General features: G+C 35.4%; 1 pseudogene; it reads left to right on the top strand.

Moving 5' to 3' along the window:
* The first annotated feature begins 5176 nt into the window (after positions 1-5176).
* On the top strand, positions 5177-9934 carry LOC149572275 (serine/threonine-protein kinase PBL34 pseudogene; annotated as a pseudogene).
* The last annotated feature ends 635 nt before the right edge of the window (positions 9935-10569 follow it).

Raw genomic sequence — 10569 nt, 5'->3', positions numbered from 1 at the left:
AGCTCATAGGGAGCTCAACTCATGTTAAATAGAGGAAGGCATAGCAGGGCACGCTGAGGATTTTCGCATGAAGGAAGAAAAATATTAAAGTTTAAATCATTGGTCAAACCAAATAAAACCCAAGTATATGCATTTTCCATCTGTTATTTGCTATTTGGATGAGATCACACCATGGAAGCCACTGCCAGACAAAGCTTTACATTTTTACAGATCTTGCAAATACATAAGCAAGGCTACAGTGATTCACACCAGAGGAATGCACGATGATCCCACGTAGGTACAAGAGTCAGCATCTAAAAGGATATGAATGCTGAAATTCGTAGCATTTTTGGGTGTCCACGCTAATCTGCAGAGACCCCACATTTTGAAGAAAGGGATGCCATCAAAAACTACCCCACGTGTAGGCAAAGAATGCTAGTTAAAAGGCATAAAAAGAACCTCCATGCATTACAAAGGAACAACCTACAATCGATCACATGAAGGCTTGAGCAGGGGAGGCATCATCAGCAAGGGAGCTAGCCAAAATAAAAAAAGGAAGCTTTGTCGCCCATATGAGAAACTGGACCATTGGATGAGGGAACCTACAAGAAGAAGGAAAATGCAACGAATGAGAGAAAGGGTGATCCATGATTTGCAAGGGAAGAGTGAGCTGCCAAGGGTGCATTCACACCAAAGGGAAATCTATGGAGCCTATTGCAGATGCAGTCAACATGGAGAGATGAATCATAGGATCTATGGTGTTAAGAGAAATGGAAGCACCAAGTAACAAAGAGAAGTTACCTCAGAGGAAAATAGTAAAACATATATCCCACATGCAATAGGCAAACATATTTTATAATCTTTAAATGCTATTGCACACACTTTGTGTAATGTCTTAAAGAGACGACATTTTTGTGGAGCCATGCAACTGTAGGTGGGTTTGATCTAAACATTTAGAGGTTAAATTTTGAATAGTCATGCATATTAAAGATGATGACATCAGCATGAGTTGAAATTGCTGAAAAAGTCCACAATCCAGTTATTTGCTATCTTGCCACTAGAAAGTGGTGAGAAATTTTGGCTAGCAAGGCATTGACTAGCTGGAAAACTTTCAAAATCTGGTGAGGTGTTGATAAAGTAGTATGGGTCTCACTCGGGTGTCAACAACCAATCGTAAGGTGCCACGTGGCATGAGTTTTGAGGTAGATTATGATGTGGCAGTGGATATCTCAGACACATGAGATCATGACACATGGCAGATCGTATGGTTCTTGCTATGTCGCTAGAGGGAAGATGCATTCCAATTAACATAGCAACTTGGTGATGATGATGTGGCACCAGTGAAGAGGCATTGACATGGCGTTAGATGAGGTTGCCAAAAAAGCTATCAAAATCTAGTGGTCGCCATGTCGCCACTAAAAAATGGTAAAATTTTCCACAAGCAACTTGGCAACTTGCTAGAAATTTTAGAAAATTAGCAAAGCTTGAACATGGGTCCCTCTTAGATATCAGTGACCAATCCCATGGTGACACATGTTGTTGTTGCACAATCTTGGGTCAGTAAGATAATGACAAATGGTGTAACCCAATTGATTAAGGGGATATGAGGAGATTTTGAAAAATTAAAATGATATCCTGTTGTGTGGTGTGCACATTCATGCTTGAAATGAAAAATTTGATTTTAAATGATGAATATTCTATAGTTTAAACTATAGACAATTTTGAATTTTTAAGCTTCATTCCTTTATTTATGCAAACCATGGAGTTTAGAGGCCTGATTTTCAAATGGCCATATCTGGGGCAATTTTTTTCAAAAATAAGCACTCCAATATACCATTAGATCCAAGAAGAGTTAAATTTTTCAAATATGAGGTTGGTTTTAGCACAGGTGTTTACCGATCCGATCTATAGGTCAATTTGTGTTTTTTGGGGCATTGGAAACATAACAAGAAAATTGGATCATTGAGCATCAGAGTTTGTTAGAGGGTAGATTAGAAAACCTTTTGAAGCCTGAACATGGAGAAAAAAAAATTGAAAAGGTTGTATTGGCTTTTTGAAATCACTTTGTAACTGGTTTTTCACCTTTTACCATGAACTCATCTTTAACATTAGAAATCAGTTGTGATGGTAAATCAAATATCTCAAATATTTCTACCTTGTAGAACCATAATGATGAAGATTTGATTCACCAGTTGAGGGAGAAGATCAAAAAGATATTTTAACTTGTTGAGAAGGTTTTCTGAGTGGACAGATGTCACATTTAGATCAAATCTAAGAATGAACTCTTCTCCTATATCTTTATTTCATCTTCTCTTTTGTGTGGTTGGAAATTTTCTCTTTGTAATACTAGTAGGGTTCCAGTTCTACTATTGAAACCAGGATTGTAGATGGTTTTACTTCTTGACTTTGAGCTAAGCTCTAGCAGTGAAGGCCACACATCCACCCTATCTAGATTTTCATTTCATGTTATGCATTGTTATTCTGAAGTAATAGATATTGATACTAGATCATATAAATTATCTTGAGTTTCATTTTGTATTACCAGTTACTGTATTTAATCTTTCCAAGGATAAATACAAAAGGGGATTTACATGAATTATCTAAGTTTTCTAATTCTATCTCCTAATTCTTCATGTGTCATTAACTTTGTAATTGAGTGGATAATGTTCATTTGGTTTAAGACATTTTGGATGAAGTGTGTATTAGATCTTTGTTTCTTTTGACTCAAGGAGTTGATTAAATGCTTCATAGTTCTAATAGGGTTTTTAGGTGTATGAAGGGGATATTGCATAAGAATGGGATTAGGGAATTTTAGTTGATAAACTTGATTGTAATGCAAGCAAGTTAGGTCATCCTGTTGGTAATGACTCTATTTTTCAATGGATAAGGCACTGATCACTAAATCAGATGCAAGATGATATGAATGGTATTTGCACAAATCATTTATTCAAATAAATTTAGTTGTTTATGTTTGAAGTGGGCATAAAAGTTGAACCCTCACTTAGCTTCTGAGATCCATAGATCTGTACCTAGCTACTGTAGGTCCATGTCATTTCATAAGTCTTTAGGAGAAATAAGGGGTTTTTATCTACAGTAAATATATTCAGGGATATGTTTTACACTAGTACGATATCTATTGAATCTTAGGTCCACCTACCTAGGTTTAGTAGAGCCCGAAGTAGAAGAAGGGTCACACCTTATAGTTGGCCCATTGTCAAAAATGGCATGTTGAAAATGGGAGTTAGCTACCCCTAGATATGTCACTTTATTAGTGGGATAATTGAAAACGCTCTAACATTTTCAAACACCAATAAGATGGTGACTCTGCTGAGGAGTCTATGAAGAAATTCATTGATAGAATTACTGGAATCTCTGGTATAAATAGCAAGGTAATGAAGTGTTTTCCATTTCTTTGCTGAAGATTCATGTCTGCCAGTAAGGTTTTATCCATTTGTAGTAGTATGTTGTGAGAATTGAATATAAATTGTGTTCTATGATTGTTATAAGTCTATCTTCAATCAATTTAATCTTTGCAAGTGCTATTGAGAAAGTTTCAGAGTCAAGAATTGATTTATAAAGTGTAAATTCTTTTCAAGATGATAATGATCTCCAAGTTTATCTTACATTGAAAATCTAGTTTAGATTTGTCAAGTGAGAAAATATGTTTTATTTCTCACAAAGTGTGAGTAGCGACTCTCAAATCTCTGTGCCAGTTTGTTCCCAGTTGATTTCATTGCAAAATTTTGAAGGACTTTTAGTTGTATGGGTAGATCTAAAGCTTTTGGTAGTTTCTTGAAAAGGAAGTTTGAATTCTTGATAAGTTTTTAAGTGGTTTTTACAATCTACTATTATAAGAAATTGAAGTGTAAAAAATGAATCACAGAAATGATTATTATATTCCTCTTGCAAAGAGGTGGCAGTTCTACAAAGTTTGTTCAGTGGTGTAAAGGAATTTTAGTCTTGCACCTGTGCCAACTAGCAGATCAATGTTTTCAGTAGCAACACTTGACATATTTTGCAATTTCATGTGATTTTGTTTCCATGAAAGTAAGCTCTACATATGTGTTCTCTATCAACTGAGTTTCAGCACTAAGAAGAGGAGAATAATTTTAAAAGTTTCATACACTTCATTGATTAAGTTTCAGCATGTTGTTTTAAAGTTGTGAAGTTTATTTGAAGTGTTCATTTGGTAGAAGGTTGTGTAGATCTCCTGCAAGTTATAAATTAGAATTTATTATGGATGAATGAGTGTCATATTTTGGAAAGAATGTCGAGTTTTATTTCACGTAGTATATAGGCAGTCCGTAAATTTTCTAGATCCATTTCTACCAAGAGATATATGCCACTAAGTTTTAATGGTATTCATGGTTTCCTGAATGTCATTCCTAATGATGTCCGAAATAAATTGCCTAAGTTTAGTGGGAATCATACTGTTTCAACCAGTCATCATGTTGAATTGTTTAGTGATTTGGGGGGTGACTATGAGATTGGTCATGAAGAAATTCACATGAAGTTATTTGTTCAAACCTTGGAAGGATATGCTAGAGACTGGTTTTCATTTTTACTAGGACTTTCTACTTCATCCTGGAGTGAGTTGCATTCTACCTTCATGGAGCAATTTGGAGAACAGGTAAGCATATCTGATTCTTATGACAAGTTCTTGAAGATTCATATTCAAACTGATGAACTTATCCCACAATTTAACATCAAATTTGCAAGAGTTTTGAATGAAATTCCTAAGAGTTATAGACATGATGATCAAATGTGTTTAGCTGTATATTTTGATGCATTTGAAAAGAAAATGAAGTATCTACTAAGGGATAAAGAACCACAAACATTGTACTAGGCTTTTATGACTGCTAGGGATATTGAAAATAATATGAAATATGGATTGACTAGAGGTCATTTTGCTATGAATGACTACTGGTATAATGGTCATGAAAGAAAATTTGAATGTGGTATAGATACTTTAGTTTCAAATCAGAATATCAACACCCCTATTGTGATGTATAATCAAATTGAAATTTTAAATTATAATGTGTGTGTAGAGAAGAATGAGTTTATTGAAAATGAAACTACATATGTTTCTGATCTTGCAACAATAAGAAAATTTTCAGACTTTGATAGGGTTCAACATTATGATGATTTTATGAATCAAGGTTTAATTACAATAGAAAGTTCTTTCCAAGATGATTATATGTATGATGATGTAACTAATGCTTCAAATTTTGAGGATGCTGCACCTAAATCTGAGTCTTATGTAAGTGAGAAGGATAGAAGTTATCTCTTTGATCATGAACTTTATGTGGCTGATCTGACATGCCACAGAGAGATGACACAAGATGAAGAATGTAAATCACATGTATCTCAGTCACAGTCAAAAGAACAGACTGCATATATTTCTAATGCTTCAGTAGTAGATGGTAATATGGATCAGTCAAATACGCAAGAAATGATTTATCTTATTCATAGATTACATCATGTTGAAAGTGTTATTAAATTTGAATTGGAAAAATATGCATCTCAATGTGAGTATGAGGAGGTGGAAAGTCATCTTTCAAATGAAGATGAAGTTGTTGATCTGACATATTGTGAAGCATCATATGAAGCTGACAATGAAATTTGTTGTTCAAGTCAAACCAAGGACAGTCATAGTATATGTTCATCTTTATGTGACTCAGATGCAACTTGGGAAGAACAAAGCAATGACAAGAGTGAGTATTCTTATGTCAGTAAAGGTATGAGTTCTTTTTCTAAATCTAAAAGTGAATTTCTAGTTCAGAGTTATACAAGTCAGCTAGATGTTGAGAGCTGTGAAGATTTGTCTACAGAATACAAGGATAAAGAGGTTGTTTATAGGAATGGATTACCTAATTGTGTAAATGAATGTCTTTAGAATGAATGCAGTGATGATCAGTATATGAGTGATCCTAAGTTTAATACATCAGGACCTATTGGTAAGATAAATAATGACAGGTTTGAAAGACATTTGAATCACCTACATGAAGACAATGAAAGTAACTTTGATTTATGTTCTACATGCTTCGTTGATGGAGTAGAAAGTGAGTCCACATGTAGTTCTAATTTTTCTTCACATGCTAAAAGTCTCCATGAAGACAAGATGGGTAATGGTTTTAAAGTATATACTAACACTTTATATGATGAGAATGTTGATGATGATCACCCTATTTTTTGTCAAAACTTTCAAAGAGGGTCTTTACATGGAGTTATCAATCCTTTTTTTGAAGAGCACATGGAAAATTCAGATTTAGTTGAGAATGAGTTTGATGATGATACTTTGTCTTATTGCTGTAAGAGATCAGAATGTTTTTCTTCTGAGTTTGATGGTGAAATTGATGATTATGTTGCATCTGATGAGATAGATGACAAGGTGTTTGACAAAGTTATTTTTGAAAATTATTATGCACATTGCAATGAGTTTTATGATGAACTCTCTGATGTGAAGAATAATCTATTTGTTGATTGTGAAGAACCATTTGAAGATTATGGATTAGTTTCAGATTCTGATATGGATGACATATGTGAGTACAGGTCAGAGTGTTAATTTGAGTATCATCTGCTCATACATAAGGATTCACATTTTGAAGGTATGAGCGATCATTTTCTCCATGTTGAATATGATGCATTCATATTCAAAGTTGATAGCATGCATGATTCATTAAATGAAGAAAGTTTTCAATTTCAGTCTGATATTTTTAAGCATACTGATCAAAGCTTTAATAATGAGCAAGAGATTGAAAATGAAGCAAGTTTTTATATGATAAGTAGGAGATGATTTCCACAGCTAGTCAAATTGTGATGTGAATATCAGGATTTAACTGTGTGATTTTTGAGTCAAACTCGATGACCCATGTTTCATGAGTAGTGATTCAACATGAATCCATCTCTCATGAGAATAAATGGAACACTTAGCACTCATTGGATCTAGGTGATGCTCACCATAGCACTTAGCACTCCGTAGTTAAGCGCGCTCAGGCTGGAGTAGTACTGGGATGGGTGACCTCCCGAGAAGTCCCGGTGCTTCACCCCTGTGAGCATCACCTAGATCCAATGAGTGCTAAGTGTTCCATTTATTCTCATGAGAGATGGATTCATGTTGAATCACTACTCATGAAACATGGGTCATCGAGTTTGACTCAAAAATCACACAGTTAAATCCTGATATTCACATCACAAGTTTTTATATGCATTATGAAAGTGAAGTTGTAGATTCAGTTTTACCAAGAAAGTTGAGTGATGATGCTAATCTGATTGGTGAGACTGATGTGAGTAATATTTCTAGTTTACCTCATGCAAGATCAGATGAGAATTATGTTTATGATAGAGGTTAAAAAAATTGTTGAAGTTCGGTGGCCTAGGGCCATCGTTTGTACATAGGAGTCATTGTCTTTGCTTTCAATAAAGTTGTTCGAGAGAAGCTTTTGATGTCAGGTGTGTGGTTTGCTTCTTCCAGAGATCTAAAATCTTTCCATTCCCACAAGGGGCATGCATCCCCAGAAAGAGCCACTATTGGTGCTCAAAATTGTAGCCCAAATTTTGAGCACCATTGAAGAAATTGAGCCCTATAAATGCTTTTAAGTGAGATTGTACCTGGCTGTACCTTTGAGGCCCCTAAGGTGTTTAATGTTTCTAACACCTTACATTCAGCCTATCCACATGTTCCTTGAAGTTAAATTTCCATTCCGAGCTATTTCATGAAGTCCTGTTTCAAGCATATTTCAAATCTGCATTTTCACCTATGTCAAACAACGACAAGAGGCCTTGTTTGTCATTGAATATCTCACACCTAGAAAATTTTCATGATTCGCCACTTTGATAGTGTTTAGTGTTCATACTCGAGAACCTATGCTTTACATTTTAAGTCATTTTGAGTCTGTTTGACTAGGTTTTGAATCTCTCAAAGTTGGTCAGTTATCAATGTCACGCTGATATGAAATGTTCAAAATTTTGGGAAGCCCTGTTTGACGTGCTATAACTTTGACCCAGTTGACCCAAATGTTAAAATTCCTATTGTGTTGCATTTTAGGTGTCAGAAAATTGTTATGTTTCAAGTTTCAACTTATGAAAAATCCATTTGAATTGTTTTTGGACATGATTCCAAATGGAATTTCTATCTTTTACTGGTGGCAGTATTTGCAGATTGATCGGTACCCCTTTTTATGACATTGTATCTCAAAATCTGTGATAGGTGAGATCAAAAAGATTGTACCATCATGTTTTCCACTAAAAATACTCCAAGTATGTCAATTTTCAAGCCTTGATGAATCCATTTGCACACTTTTTTAGGTCAATTCCATTTGCAATAATTGCTTTCTGCCATTGTTCCCAGTTTGCAAAATCCAAGTAGCCTACTTTGACCGTCTACCATTTACGCCTTGTTATTCATCATGAGCCCAAATCACAAATCTGAACTCTTCTCATGATAGAGAACCGACGTCCCAGTTTTTGTTTCCCCATGTGCTCATTTGCCCAGTTTTCAAAGCCAAATACAAACCCATTTTATTGTTTTCTGACATGTTTTCTTGTAGGAAGTTCTGAAAGGTCAACTTTGATAGCGAATATCTATTGACCTCAAATTCTTCATGAGATGAGATTCGATGGGGTGCAAGTGCGTGGAACAAAGAATTAGTGTGCTAGTTTTCATAGCTCTGTCAGGTGTTTGGGTCAGCTTTTAAGGCCAATCAACAGACCTCTTGGCACATAAATGACAGTTTGCAAAAAATGATAAAATAAGATTTTAATGATCAATCAATGCTTGAAATCAATCCCAGTCAATATCAAATGTTTATCAGATTAGTATGGAGTATCAATTGTTTGGAAATGCAATTTTTTTTAAGCCAGACCCACTTTGGGGTCTGACTAATTGCTTTAGAATGATGGACTGATTTGGAATCACAAGAGTGTTGCTATTTGAAAAAAAGAGGATTCATTCCAAATCTTTCATATGAAGTTATGGCACTTTTCACTATATCAAATGAAGAGGCAAATGGTTGAATCACAAGACCAAAGACTTAGAAGATCTTATGAAAGGATTTAAAAGTTTAACAAAGGGTGAAGAAATAAACTATGGTGGAAAGATTAATGAGTCCCAAAAACATGTTTTAATGGTCACAAGGAATGGCTGGAAAACGTAAACTTCCTAGGCCAAATTCACCATCCTAATTTGGTTAAACTTATTGGATACTGCATAGAAGATGATCAAAGGTTGCTTGTTTATGAATATATGCCCAGAGGCAGTTTGGAAAATCACCTTTTCAGAAGGGCCCTGTCTCTCCCATGGTCTACCAGGATGAAAATTGCATTGGCTGCAGTAAAGGGCCTAGCATACCTTCATGGACGGGTTGAGAAACCTATGATTTATTGAGATTTTAAAAATTCAAATATTCTTTTGGATGCATATTACATTGCAAATATTTTTGGCTTTGGGTTTGCAAAAGGTGGACCTGAAGAAGACAAGACTCATGTTTCTACTTGAGTAATAGGGACATATGGTTATACAGTTCTTGAATATGTTATGAGTGGGCATTTGACATCAAGGAGTGATGCCTATAGCTTTGGCATTGTTCTCCTTGAAGTGCTTATTGATCAAAGATCTATGGATAAAAATAGGCCAAGTGGGGAGAAAAATCTCGTGGAATGGGCTTGGCCTTATCTAATAGAGAAAAGGATACTTTAGCATCTTGTAGATCCTCATTTGAGTGGTCACTATTCCATCAAAGGTGCCCTAAAGACTACACAATTAGCTCACTATTGCATAAGTTGGGACCCTAGAGCCAGGCCTTCAATGGATGATGTTGTTGAAGCTCTCACACCATTGTTAAATTTAAAAGATATTGCAAGTTTGTCCTTGAATTATCAAGCATTGCAATCACAACTTCCTAGTCATCAATTATCACATTCTAATGGAAATGGAATGTATTCAAAGGATGGGTAGAGCTCATGTAAAAGAGAAAGTCTATAAATTAGGAAAGAGCACCCATGATGGTAGGGATCATAATCTAGAATAGAGTAGACCCAATCAAGAGGAGACTTGTTCATTCTTTAAAAGACAAGCAACAAAGCAAGTAAAATGAAGCTCATAGTTTACGCAGGGAGCTCAACTCACATGAAATAGAGGAAGGCATAGCAGGGCACGTTGAGGATTTTCATATGAAGGAAGGAAAATATTAAAGTTTAAATCACTGGTCAAACCAAATAAAACCCAAGTATATGCATTTGCCATCTGTTATTTTCTATTTGCAGGAGATCACACCATGGAAGCCAGTGCTAGACAAAGCTTTATGTTTTTGCAGATCATGCAAATACATAAGCAAGGCTGGAGCGATTCACACTAGAGGAATGTGTGATGATCCCACGTAGGTATAGGAGTTGGAATTTGCAAGGATATGAATGCTGAAATCTGTAGCGTCTTTGGGGGTCCATGCTGGAGCAAATAGAAAATGTCCATAGCTAATAAAATTTGCAGAGAGCCCCACATTTTGAAGAAGGGGATGCCATCAACAACTACCCCACATGAAGGCAAAGAATGCTAGTTAAAAGGCATAAAAAGAACCTCTACGCATTACAAAT

This window comes from Cupressus sempervirens, chromosome 2, assembly GCF_028749045.1.
Source record: "Cupressus sempervirens isolate cs-2001-9-10 chromosome 2, ASM2874904v1, whole genome shotgun sequence".
In the NCBI taxonomy this organism is placed as follows: domain Eukaryota; kingdom Viridiplantae; phylum Streptophyta; class Pinopsida; order Cupressales; family Cupressaceae; genus Cupressus; species Cupressus sempervirens.
This window is presented reverse-complemented; position numbering and strand designations above follow the sequence as displayed.